Raw genomic sequence first — 12,042 nt, 5'->3', positions numbered from 1 at the left:
CTGGCAGGAAGAGATGGCCCAGATTTCTAGTTATCACCAGTTAACCACTACAGTCCTGCAGCTCTATGTTTAGGTCTTTGATAAAGAACCTCCAAGGAAACTTCAAGATGGTTTTGACTGAAGCATGGCATAAAACAGTGCCTGTATATTTTGGATGCCTGATCAGCCATGAGAATCCAGTTGAGGAATGAGTATAAGGAATTCATTAGTCCTTAACCCAGATGTTGCATTGAGATTAAGGGAGGTTGGTCAAATTGGAAATGTCTATGGTACCTTCCTCAAGACTCCTAAAATAGCACCTAAGAACTCTGCTTCTAGAACTTTCTCCCTACTTCCAACTTTTCAAGAGACCCCCTAACCCCTCAGGCTCCTCCCATGCTGCTAAGGGCTCCCAGCCATGTCTTTCTTCCCTGCCCAGAGTTCCAGATCTGGAGCTACTTTTCTCTCTGTCTCCTACCACCTGCACCTGTTGAGGGCCTCATTCCTAACATGTACTTCTGACTTAGTTTTGGAACTGCTGCTAATTAACTAGTGAAACAGAAATTTGACAGCATTATCTTTCCTATCTTCTATTTTAATTACAATGGTATAAATTGACTAATAACTCTGCTTAGTGGTATAATACTAGAAAGTAGAAAAATACAACAATAATTTAGAAATCCTGTAATGGAGTCCTCTGTCCTGTCTTGTGATCAGCTAAAGGCTTTGCATAGCTCTCAAAATATGTATGATTTTAGTACTGCAGCAAAAGTCTGTTCTGTGCAACCATTATATAATCAATGCCAGTTGTCAAATTGTAGGTTCGGGAGCAGGCATTGGTCATGAAGTGGTACAAGAATGACTGGGCCACTGTCTGCAATTAATACCCTCAGACTCCACACCACTACCACCTGAGAAGATTAGAATGAAACATACTCTTTCCTACTTGTCAGTAGATGTTCAAGTATCTTAGTAAGGGTATTATTTATATTATTTCCACCTACCTGTTGTATATTATGGAAACTGTTATATTTTCATGAAACCTCTTTTCTTTTTTCTTGTAGGCCCAAAACGAAACCACATTTTCCAGCCTCCTCTGAAGTTGGTTGAAGCCATATGACTGAGTTATGGCCAATAGAATGTGAGCAGATATGATGTAAGGTAACTGCTAGACCTAGCCCCTAAACCTCCTGTGTATACCACCCCTTTCCTTTCTTATCCTCATTGGACTGTGATATGAGCAAGAAATGAACTCTCCTTATCTCAGACATCCCCCCCAAATACCAGTGGGTTGTTACAACAGTTATCCTGTTTAACAAATGTATTTCCTTTGTGTTCAGGAAAGTTCAGTGAGTACCAGCGAGATAATTGGTGCAGTCAATGCCAGAGCACAAATTTAAAAAATTAATTACCATGGGATTTGTTTGGCTTCAAGGTAAATGCCAATTACACCCTCAATTTGAAGTAGATTTTTAGCATATTGGTCTTGAGAAATATGTTTTTCTTACCATCTTCCTGTTTTCCTTCCTGAATAATAATAATGCCAAACATTCCTTGTGGGGCTGTGTTCTTTCCACCCACCTTTGTGGCCTGATGGGACCCCACTGCTCTGTGTAGGACATTCTACATCTACTCAGTGGTTTTCATCAGAGTGAATTCAAAGAAAAGGAATGTGGTGATGCAGGCAGTAAAGTAATTTCAGCCCCTCGGGTTCCTTGGCCTTTCACACAGAGCATATGTCTTCAGCCAAAGCACTTAGGATTCAGACCCTGTATGAGTGTACAGCGTATGGGAGGGAGGGAATGACTTAAAACAGATGAGGGTTTTAAGTTCAGCCTGTGCTCAACAGTTAAATTTAATTTAGAGACTTCCCAAAACCTTCCTGAAGTTACAAAAGGGCCATGAGAAATCAGCTTCTTTCTTTTGTGGTTGCAGATTTAATTCTGCAGTTCATGAAGCTGCGTCAAAGTGCTTGCGAAACGGTGCAAGCTGCCGCTGATGGAAATGAGGACGGGTTTTTCTTTGTTGTTAAATACCTACAGTGATGCCACAAACATTCAGCCCCCACTATTATGTTAGATGTGTGAGCCGTGATCCCTGCCCCGAAGGAATTCAAAGATATGTGGTGAAACATCCATTGAAAATGCCTTAGAAAGGAAAATGCTAATGGTGGACCTGGTGCTTCAGAGGTTAAGCTTGAAAAAGCCCTTGCCTAGAAGGAAAGACTTGAGAGTCTCAGAGAAATACCCGGGTAGAATTACAGGACTGAGAGGGGTGCTCAAGGTTGGAGACACTTTCTGCTGAGATCACATTCCTTGCCTCTGTGTGGTCAGCGCAAGCCTTTTTCAGCACCACAGAAAATCTGCCTGTTCCTAAATTGCTCCTCACAACTCAAATGTCAGTTTAGGATCATATTCTGAGAGACAGCAAGTTCTAGCACCCTGAACCCCTTTACACCTACTTGGTGTGCTGTACTATTTTTTTCCTTTAATACCAAATAGTCTAAACTTGGAAGCTAGAAATATGGTTCCCATCCCATAATTAATTGGTTAGTAATGTGACCTGGAACAAGTCCCTTTTTCTCATTTGCATCTGTGAACTGGAGAATCTGTTACAGGAAGGCACACAACAAATGTGTTGATCTGAAATCCCCTAACTCCTTTATTATTTATAAAAACATTTAAAATAGAAAAATCTCTACAGATAGCATTCTCTAACCTAGGAGTACATCAAAATCACTGGGGAAGATTGCCTTTCTTTGTTAAGGTGTAACTTAACACAGCTATTTGGTTTTGGTCACCTTCTCTTTAAGATAGAACTTACATGCAATAAAATACACAGATCTTAAGTGCACAGTCAATATATCTTGACAAATATATGCACCCATATAACTATCACTCCAGCCTAGACATAGCATTGCCATTACCCCAGAAGTTTCCCTTGTGGCTCCTTCCCGGTTAACCACCCTACCCCACCCCTAACACTCACAGTCAAACACTCTTTAATTTCTGTCACCATCTAAATGGAATCAAATGTATATATTCCTTAATATGTGGCTTCTTTCACTCATAATGTCTTTGAAAATCAGTAATTCTTTCTTTTTTATTGTTAGTAGCATTCCATTGGATGAATATACCTGCTATGGACTGAATTGTGTCTCTCAAAGTTCATATGTTGAAATGCTAACACCCAATGTGATAGTATTTGGAGAAAGGGTCTTTAGGAGGTAATTCAGGTTAAATGAGGTCAGAAAGGTGGAGTCCTCATCTAATAAGACTGGTGTCCTTATAAGAAGAGGAAGAAAGAGATCTCTCTCTCTCTGAGTGCAAGCACCAAGGAAAGGCCATGTGAGGATAAAGTCAGAATGCAGCTGTTTACAAGCCAGGATTTAATGACCAGGACTTAATTGGTCAGAACCTTGATTTTGGATTTCCCAGTCTCCCAAACTGTGGGAAATACATTTCTGTTGTTTAAGTCACCCAGTCTATGGTATTTTGTTATTTGGAAAAATTTCAGCAAGTACTTATTCAAATATATTTCTGTCTCATTCTTTCCTCACCTTTCAGGACTCCAATTATATGTATGTTAGACCTCTTGATATTTTCTCACAGGTTATTGACAGTTCTTTTTTTAAATCTTACTCTGTTTCAGCTTGAAAAATTTTCTATTGACCTATCTTGAAGTTTCCTAATTCTTAAGTAGTATCCAAACTTCTATTAGCATACTCAATGAATTTATTTATTATATATATATGTATAATGTATATATATATATATATATAATTTTTCAGCTGAAGAATTTCCATTTGGTTCTTTTTTAATAGTTTTCTTTTCTTTCCTAGTTTACCCTACCTATCATCCTTAATGTCTGTATTCCTTGTAAATTCTTTAATACATTCATAAGATTTTAAGGGTTTGTTGACTAATTCTTAAAACAGTCATCACTGTGTCTGCTTCTATTTGCTATGTTTTCTCTTGATTTTAGTTCACACTTTCCTCCCTCCATCCTTTCCTCCTTATTGCATTCTGAACATTATGTAAAACAAAATTTTGGAGACCAAATATCATATTATTCTGTATTGCTTATTTCTCTTTTCTCTGTATGGTAGTTTTATCGTGGTTACAGTAAGGTAAAGTATTAGTAGTTTAGATTTCTCCTACAGTCAATTTAGGTGTGGCTGGGTCACAGCTTTAATTAGATTGACTTTATCTGTGATTAACATAACACCCTGAATTGATTTAAGTTTGTAATTTCCATCTGGCTATTTGTACATTAGAATTTTATTAAAAGACATGACTGTCTCTGTATACTTGAAAAGAAATAAGTTCCCCAAATTCTTCTGATCACAGTTTCAGTCAGAACAAGAACATCAACCACAGTGTAAACATACTGAATATCCACCATGTTATAAACATTAATTATGTCCTGGGAATGCAAAAAGCTATATGGACATTCTTTGCCTTAAAGGACATTTAAAATCTTATTGTAGAAATAGGCCAGATACCTAAAAACTCACATAATGTGGTAAAAATAGATCTTGCAATATGCTGAATGAGTGAGACTAGCAATGACTATAGCTCTATGAAAGAAATATTCACAAAGAGCTCTGGTGATTAGAAGAGACTACATGTGGGAGATAAGACTTTAAATGGATCCAAAAGGAAGTATAGGGTAATTGAGGCAGGGTCAGGGATGAGAGAGAGGATGCCATGAACAAAACATGGTGCATATTTAAGAAGAGGAGAGAAGATTATAAAGTTTGGAAAATGTCATATTTTGGAGGATCTAAGAGTTTGGTTTTACATGGGCATTAATGTAAAGCCAAAGACCAGTTGTTAATGTGGTAGCCATATAATCAGAACCATACTTTGAAATAATCACTCTTACAGAAAACTGAATAGTGGCAATACCTATTTGCCCTCACACCCTTTTTTTTTTTTTTTGCCTTTTCCCTGCTCTGTATCATAGTGGGGCTAATCCCACAGGCTGGATTCGGCATGTAAGATTGGAGAACGGATGTAAAAGAAAGCCAGAATTTTTTCCCCTCTTTCTTTTTCTTAGACTTCTCCCACAACAGCTGGATCACTTCCTTGGCATCTTTTCTTACCTCCCCCTAGGTGATCCTGGCCTCTGAGTCGTGATAGCACTGCTCTCCCTTTTTCTCTCAGGTTGGGGACCTTAGTAGCTTCCTGATATCACCAATCACTGAGTTACTTCACTGAGCCTTAGTAAACGTCTCATCCTCTTCAGTTGCTGCTTTAATGAAGTACCTGCATTAAATTCCTTCTATTTTATTTTTTTTTAAAGATTTTATTTTTTTAAGTAGTCTCTATACACAATGTGGGGCTTGAACTCACAACCCTGAGATCAAGAGTCACATGCTCCACTGACTAAGCCAGCCAATCACCCCCTTTCTATTTTAATATAGCCATAGTGGTTTGTTTTCCTGATTGGATCTGGTTAGATCTGGGGATATGATTATAAGTAACTTATACTTTATGTATAAGTTAAAAACTTCAGAGTTTTGAAAATTTTAAGACATACTACTTTGCAATAAGAATAAAGCAAAATTTTCAGGCTCCCTGCTCAGCAGGAAACCTGCTTCTCCCTCTCCCACTCTCTCTGCTTGTGTTCCCTCTCTAGCTGTCTCTCTCTGTGTCAAACAAATAAAATCTTTAAAAAAAAAAAATAAAGCAAAAATTTTTAAGAAAATTAACATAAATGCAGTGTATAAAGTGAATTGACTATAGTAACTTAACACAATTTAAATAAAAATAAAGTGAATTGTGAAATTAGGAGATATTAGATAGAACTTATATAAGCCCTATATATAAATAGTTCTATAAGTTGTAATTGAAGAGAAAATGATAATGAATGGCTATACCAAGGACAGAAGGAGCCATGAGAGCAGTGATTCCAAACCAGGGGAGGGTGTAAGAACTACTTGGGGAGTTTTTAAAAAAAATACACATGTTGGGTATCACCCCAGACCAACTGAATCAAATATCTGAGGCTGGGTTCAGCCATGACTACTCTGAAATGACTTCGTGAATGGTGTTTGTCCACTCCATCCTTATCCGTTATCCTCCCATTAGCACAGAGAAGCTTTAGACATGAGGGAACCACTAGAGAGAAGAGCAGGTTCACTAGGAGAAAGGCCCAGAAGAACTAGAGGTAAACGAGTAGGGAGTCAAAGGGGGAAAAATCAAAAGTACTAAGCAAAATAACATGTATAAATTTATGTCTGGAGATTAACATTTAATAGAAAGATTTTATAAAGGTATTTCATGTTTATCCTAACACATTATTAGGTCTACAAAAGCCAAATTCTCAAATATATTAATGTAGCAGAGAACTTGGGGGGAAAATGTTTTAAAGACAAAGATTTTGTCTATCTGAATCCTATCTAAAAATACCAAATGAAAGAAAGGGACTCCGTTTATAGCAGTGTGATTTTCTAAACCATGAGAACTATGAGGAAGATCCAATAAACAACAGCATTTTAAATGCCAAATTAGAATGAATAAATAAATGACCTTCCCAAGGGAAAACTGGCTCCTTTGAAATTTTAGCAAATAGAGTTATAATTGCCAGATTTCCTTATTTATGAAAAACTAAGCTTCATTAATATTGAACTTGCCAGTTATCTACATGAGCAACAGAGATCTTCATGAAAAGGGAGATTCAATAATTAGCATTTAACTCTTCATTAAAACATACGAATAGCAAGAAAAAAATCAACATAGTCTTGAATTCCACAAACATAAAAATTATCTTTTATTATCGGAACACCATTTATGGGAAGTTCAATAGACATTTTATGAAAAGCATCTAACGAGTGAGCCCTATGTTTAATTGATGTGAAAAGCTTTATTATATTTTATAAGACACTGTAAACCCCATCCACAAACCCAACAAAAAATACCAGAATCTCAAAGCCAGACAAAGAAGCTATCTAATGAGTAGGTATTCTCCATAGGGACTGACCCAGGGTTGAGCAAACCTCTAAGAAATCCACACTACAGCTCTCACGGTCTGGCCTCCCACCCCCAAGATCATTGTGAGGAACAGCTCCTCTCCCAATTAAACATGCATTGAGGCTCTGGCCCTCTGTGCCATACACAACAGATACCCTGTGCAGGTACAGTGCCAGTGTGCATTAGGAGGATGCTCCCATTGTGAAAGCCTCAAAATTGGGCTTGTAGGGGATAAAACAGTGGTGGGAGAGACAGATTGGAACCCGAATGACTCTGCAGTGCTTTGGGGAGGTGAGAATGAAGGAAACCGGAAATTTAAATTAATCTAAGGCAATGGTTCCCAAACTTGGTGAGATGCCCAAACGCCTATTGGTCTGTTTAATTCTAACATGTAAAGTTAGGATCTGCTTTACTAGCAGAAAATATGACTATGTTATAGAAATACATTTTATGTGTACCTATAAATATACATGTATATAAATACATATACTTGATACAAAATGATTATTGTCATCTGTCTGACGAAACAAGTTGTACACTAAGCACGAGGAACTATTTCTCAGTTTTCTTATTAACATTTCTCGGCTTGTTCATTTTGTCATCTGCTAGTTTTCACAACCAGGCAAGACCTCACAAGTGCCAGTGGTTTGAGAAATTATTTGTGAGAGAAAAACATAAAATCAAGGAGATCCTTCATTAATTTACATTTTGGGGAAAAGACTGCTGCAATTATATTTTAATGAAAATTAGCTTGGTCCACCATGAGAAACACCCAGAATTTGTTAAGACCCTTAGACTGTAAACAACTGAAACCTACTTGAGCTAGCTGAAATACAAAATGGGGAAATTACTAGAAGGATATAAGGGTACCTTTTGGGATACAAGGGCAGGGATGAAATAAAGATTCACAAATATCTGGAACCAAAAACTGCAAAGCCAGGAGGAATCTCTCCATCTGTTACCACTGTTTCCTCTGCCTATCTCATTCTTCCCTCCCTCTCTCTCTGACTCTCTCTCTCTCCCCCATCAATACACACACACACACACACGCACGCACTACATTCACAAAGCAGTAGTATATTGTAAATTTCACAACTCCCAAGGCTATCAGAGATAGTATCTGTTGTTTGCTACAAGGGTAAGTGTGTGCCTGGCTCACTACACTCACGTTTTCAATCATTTTCTGAATTCTACTTTGGGACTGCCTTCCAGTGGACCCCTGAGAAACAATGGAGTGTACATCATTTTCTTCATTATCATCAAATCCTTGATCCTTTATGCAAATTGCTTTTATTAAAAAATGCTTCAGCTATGCATGTTTTAGGTTATGACAGTGGCAACAGGAACAGGCTAAGGTCTTGTTCTTATGCATTTGTTAGGAAGGTACAAACCAGATGCAGATTTCAGCTCTGTTAGCATATAGGATTCCAGATTGCCTTGCAGGGTAGCTAAGGGAGCTGCTCTCCTCCCCACAGTGATGGTAGATCCTCAGAACAGCAGCTCATAGCCCCCAGCATCCCCTAATACAGGGCTTCCCACACTTGGACTTTCCTATCAGCAGACAAAAAGCTACTATGTCCTCAGGACAGGACTAAGAAGCCAGGTGAGTGATGTCTAATGCCTGGAGGAGGGAGCCAGGCAGCCACAGAGCTGGCTCAGCCTGCAGAGCCAAGGGCGAAGGATTACACTGCTTCTGTGGCTCCAGACTTTCCATATTCACAAAATTTCAAGTGAAAGAGTGACCCGATGTTGAACACTGTAATCCATCCAGTTGGCAATGTCACATCTAACTTACCTGTGAGCACTGAGCTCCTAAGCAGATTAGGCAACTGTCATGCACTGTAGCTGAGGAAAGTTCCAGTCATCCGTGAGACCTATGACTTTTCTATGCTTCCAGAGGAAGTTGCCTTGCTTTGCTGGGGGGTTTATTTTGGCTGGGGGAGAAAATGATAAAAAGATGATTGAAGTGTGGAAACTAACAAGTGGCTGTTTTGTACAGAAGGGAAGTAACTTAGGTTATATTTCAGATATGTGTCTGGTGACTCTTGACTAGATGGTATAACTGGTCAATGTAGCAAGATACCTTTGGGTAGAATTGAAAAATTCTAGATGCTCTTATTCATGTATATATGCTCTATGATACAGATGTTGACTTGACTGGTGTCATGCAGTGCCATGTCCCTTGTCACATTTCCTGAATGTCCCAGGTTATAAATACCATTGGGGGGTTTCCGACTTAGATCCTGGTGGGTCAGAATCCTGATTCTCTTTCTAACTGCAGAGCCTCTGCAGGCTAGCTTTATGCCCAGGCACACAGAGGTGTGATGTAACAGGCAAGAAAAATCCCACAGGCCTAAAAAACACTTCCACATCGTCTGTCACATGCCTGAAGTTCCTGCATCTCTCTCTTCCTTTGTGGTAATGCTTCTGGAACCTCATCCTTTCTGTCCCCACTACCACTTCCCTGGGCTATCACAATCACTTCTCAGCTCAGTCTCTGCTTCCAGTCTTTCCCCCAGACTAATCTATTCCAGAACATGCTGTTAGAGGCACCTCTTCAAACACATTTCTGGTATGGAACACCCTTGCTTAAGAACCATCATCTTCTGGTGACCTGGTAGGTACCAGTTTATGCACAGAACTTTCTCTGACTGGTATTCAAAGCCCTTGTCATTGTGACAGTAGCATAACTCTACAGTGTTTGCCCTCATTGCTCCCCTTCACTTATAGGTACACTCCAAATAATCTTTATTATTTTATTTCTAGAGTACATTCTATATTTGCCTGTATATCTTTGTTTCTCTTGCTTCCTTGGCCTCGCCCTCACTCCAAATTCTCTGCCATTTGAACTCCCCAATTGATCCTTCAAGGCCAATCTCGAGAATGGGATTTCCTGAGGGCTAGTAATATAATGTATGTTGTACCCTTTGTAAACAATTAAAATATGTATAGCTGTAAGAATGCAAAACATTATTTACAAATACTCTAATCTTGGAAGTTGTATTCATTTGCTAGAGATGTCTTAACACAGTACCACAAATGGAGTGACTTAAACAACAGATATTTATTGTCTCACAGTTCTGGAAGCTAGAAGTCCTAATCTAGCAAGGCCGTTCTGTGTTTGAAGGCATTAGGGAAGGATCAGTTCCAGGCTTCTCTTCTAGCTTCTGGTAATTTGTTGACTTGTGGCAACATAACTCCAGTCTTCACATGGCATTCTCAGTGTGTCTATCTCTTTGTGCACATATCCCCCTTTTTCTAAAGATACCAGTCCTATTGGATTAGGGCCCCCAATGACCTTATTTTAATTTGATAACCTCTCTAAAGATCCTACTTCCAAATAAGGTCACATTCTAAGGTACCAGGGGTTAGAATTCCAACACATCTTTTTTTGCAAGACATAATTAAACATATAATAAATGTTGACAAATGATGCAACTTCGATCAATGTTTTGGCCAAAAGAAGGGTCTTAGCTTGTGGGAGAACATCCTTTTATCACCAAAACCAGAATCATAAAAATGCAGGCAGAAAACTCTGTTGACCCAGCAGTCAACAATGCCAGGGAGCTTCTGCTTTACAGCACCTGCAGATCAGTTTATATGCTCACCGCATCTCAAAATGTGGAGGATTATCCTTCTCTGCCTACAGATTCAAGAGGACAAAGCCTTCTGCTGAGAAAGGAACAATGTAAGAGAATAGACCATTGAAAAGCTATAAAGAAGACCAAAAAAGTCTTAGCATCACCACTGTATACTTTGAGTATACTCAGTGGTACTCACAAAACAATATCACATTCAGGTGGCCTAACACTGTGCGTCTCAACCTGGCCGCACATTAGAATCAAATGCTGATATCTTACCCCTCCACCTGCTCAGACACTGATTTAAGAGTGTGGGATAGATCTGGGTTTGGGATGAAGCCAGGCTTAGAACCACTGATACAGGCCCTAGATGCTAGGGTAAGATAGTCCTAAATACTTCAGTATTTAGAACAGTGCCCACCTATGGCTATGAGTAAAAAATGAAGTTTATACTCACTTTGTAGCATTTGGATAAATTAGTCAAGAGGAAGCATCCACAGTAATTTTTCTCAGCGTCCTTGACAGCACATTGTCCAAGTTGTTGAGGCCATGATGTATTCCTTAGGATTTCTGAGATAATCATGAGGCCCTAGGTTGTAAAAATAAATGCCTTACTGGTTGAGCTTTCCAGTCAACATAGTGCAATATCTTCTTTGTCTCTTAAGAACTAACTGAATGAAACCAGTAGAAGTCGGTGCACCAAACATTCTTCTCTTAGTAAAAATCCTCAAATTGTTCATTGAATACACTGAGGAATTAGAAGCTTATAAGAGGGAGAGATTATATCAAGTTACTTTAAAGCTGAAAGTGTTTATTTTGCTTTATGGGAAGGGAATGAAGGAATTCTTGAGCATCTAACCAAATAAATTATCTCAGAACCAGTGGCCCACACCAGAAAAACTACATTTTTGGTTATTGATAACTTTGTTATTTGGTAAAACCTTGTGAAGTTTAGGGGTGCCTGTGTGGCACAGTCAGTTAAGCCTCTGACTCTTGATTTCGGCTCAGATCATGATCTCAGGGTTGTGGGATTAAGCCCTGTTGAGCGTGGAGTCTGCTTGAGATCCTCTCCCTCTGCCCTTAACCCCCACTTATGCGCGCATGCTCTCTCTTTCTCTCTCTCTCTCTCTCAAATAAATAAATAAATCTTAAAAACAAAACAAAAAAACCTTATGAAGTTTATAAACTCATCCTGAGGTAACAATTATTAAATTTTCCCATAAACTGCATTCAACTCTGGTGCTTGTCAAAAGTAGAAATGACCAGGCCCTGTCTTTCTTTTTTTTTTTTTTTTTTAAGATTTTATTTATTTATTTGAGAGAGAGAGCACATGAGAGGGGGGAGGGTCAGAGGGAGAAGCAGACTCCCTGCCGAGCAGGGAGCCCGATGCGGGACTCGATCCCGGGACTCCAGGATCATGACCTGAGCCGAAGGCAGTCGCTTAACCAACTGAGCCACCCAGGCGCCCCAGGCCCTGTCTTTCTAATCCCAAGATTTAGGTATTG

At 39.0% G+C, this 12,042-nt stretch overlaps 1 long non-coding RNA gene across 1 annotated transcript in view; it reads left to right on the top strand.

Moving 5' to 3' along the window:
- The first annotated feature begins 1,036 nt into the window (after positions 1–1,036).
- LOC145716577 (uncharacterized) overlaps positions 1,037–12,042 on the top strand; it is a 90,142-nt gene continuing 79,136 nt past the window's right edge. Inside the window, exon 1 of the long non-coding RNA XR_014139366.1 lies at positions 1,037–1,140. This is a non-coding gene — a long non-coding RNA (uncharacterized LOC145716577). The remainder of the gene's footprint in view (positions 1,141–12,042) is intronic.

This window comes from Leptonychotes weddellii, chromosome 12 (assembly GCF_054177405.1).
Source record: "Leptonychotes weddellii isolate Sample4059 chromosome 12, ASM5417740v2, whole genome shotgun sequence".
Taxonomy (NCBI): domain Eukaryota; kingdom Metazoa; phylum Chordata; class Mammalia; order Carnivora; family Phocidae; genus Leptonychotes; species Leptonychotes weddellii.
This window is presented reverse-complemented; position numbering and strand designations above follow the sequence as displayed.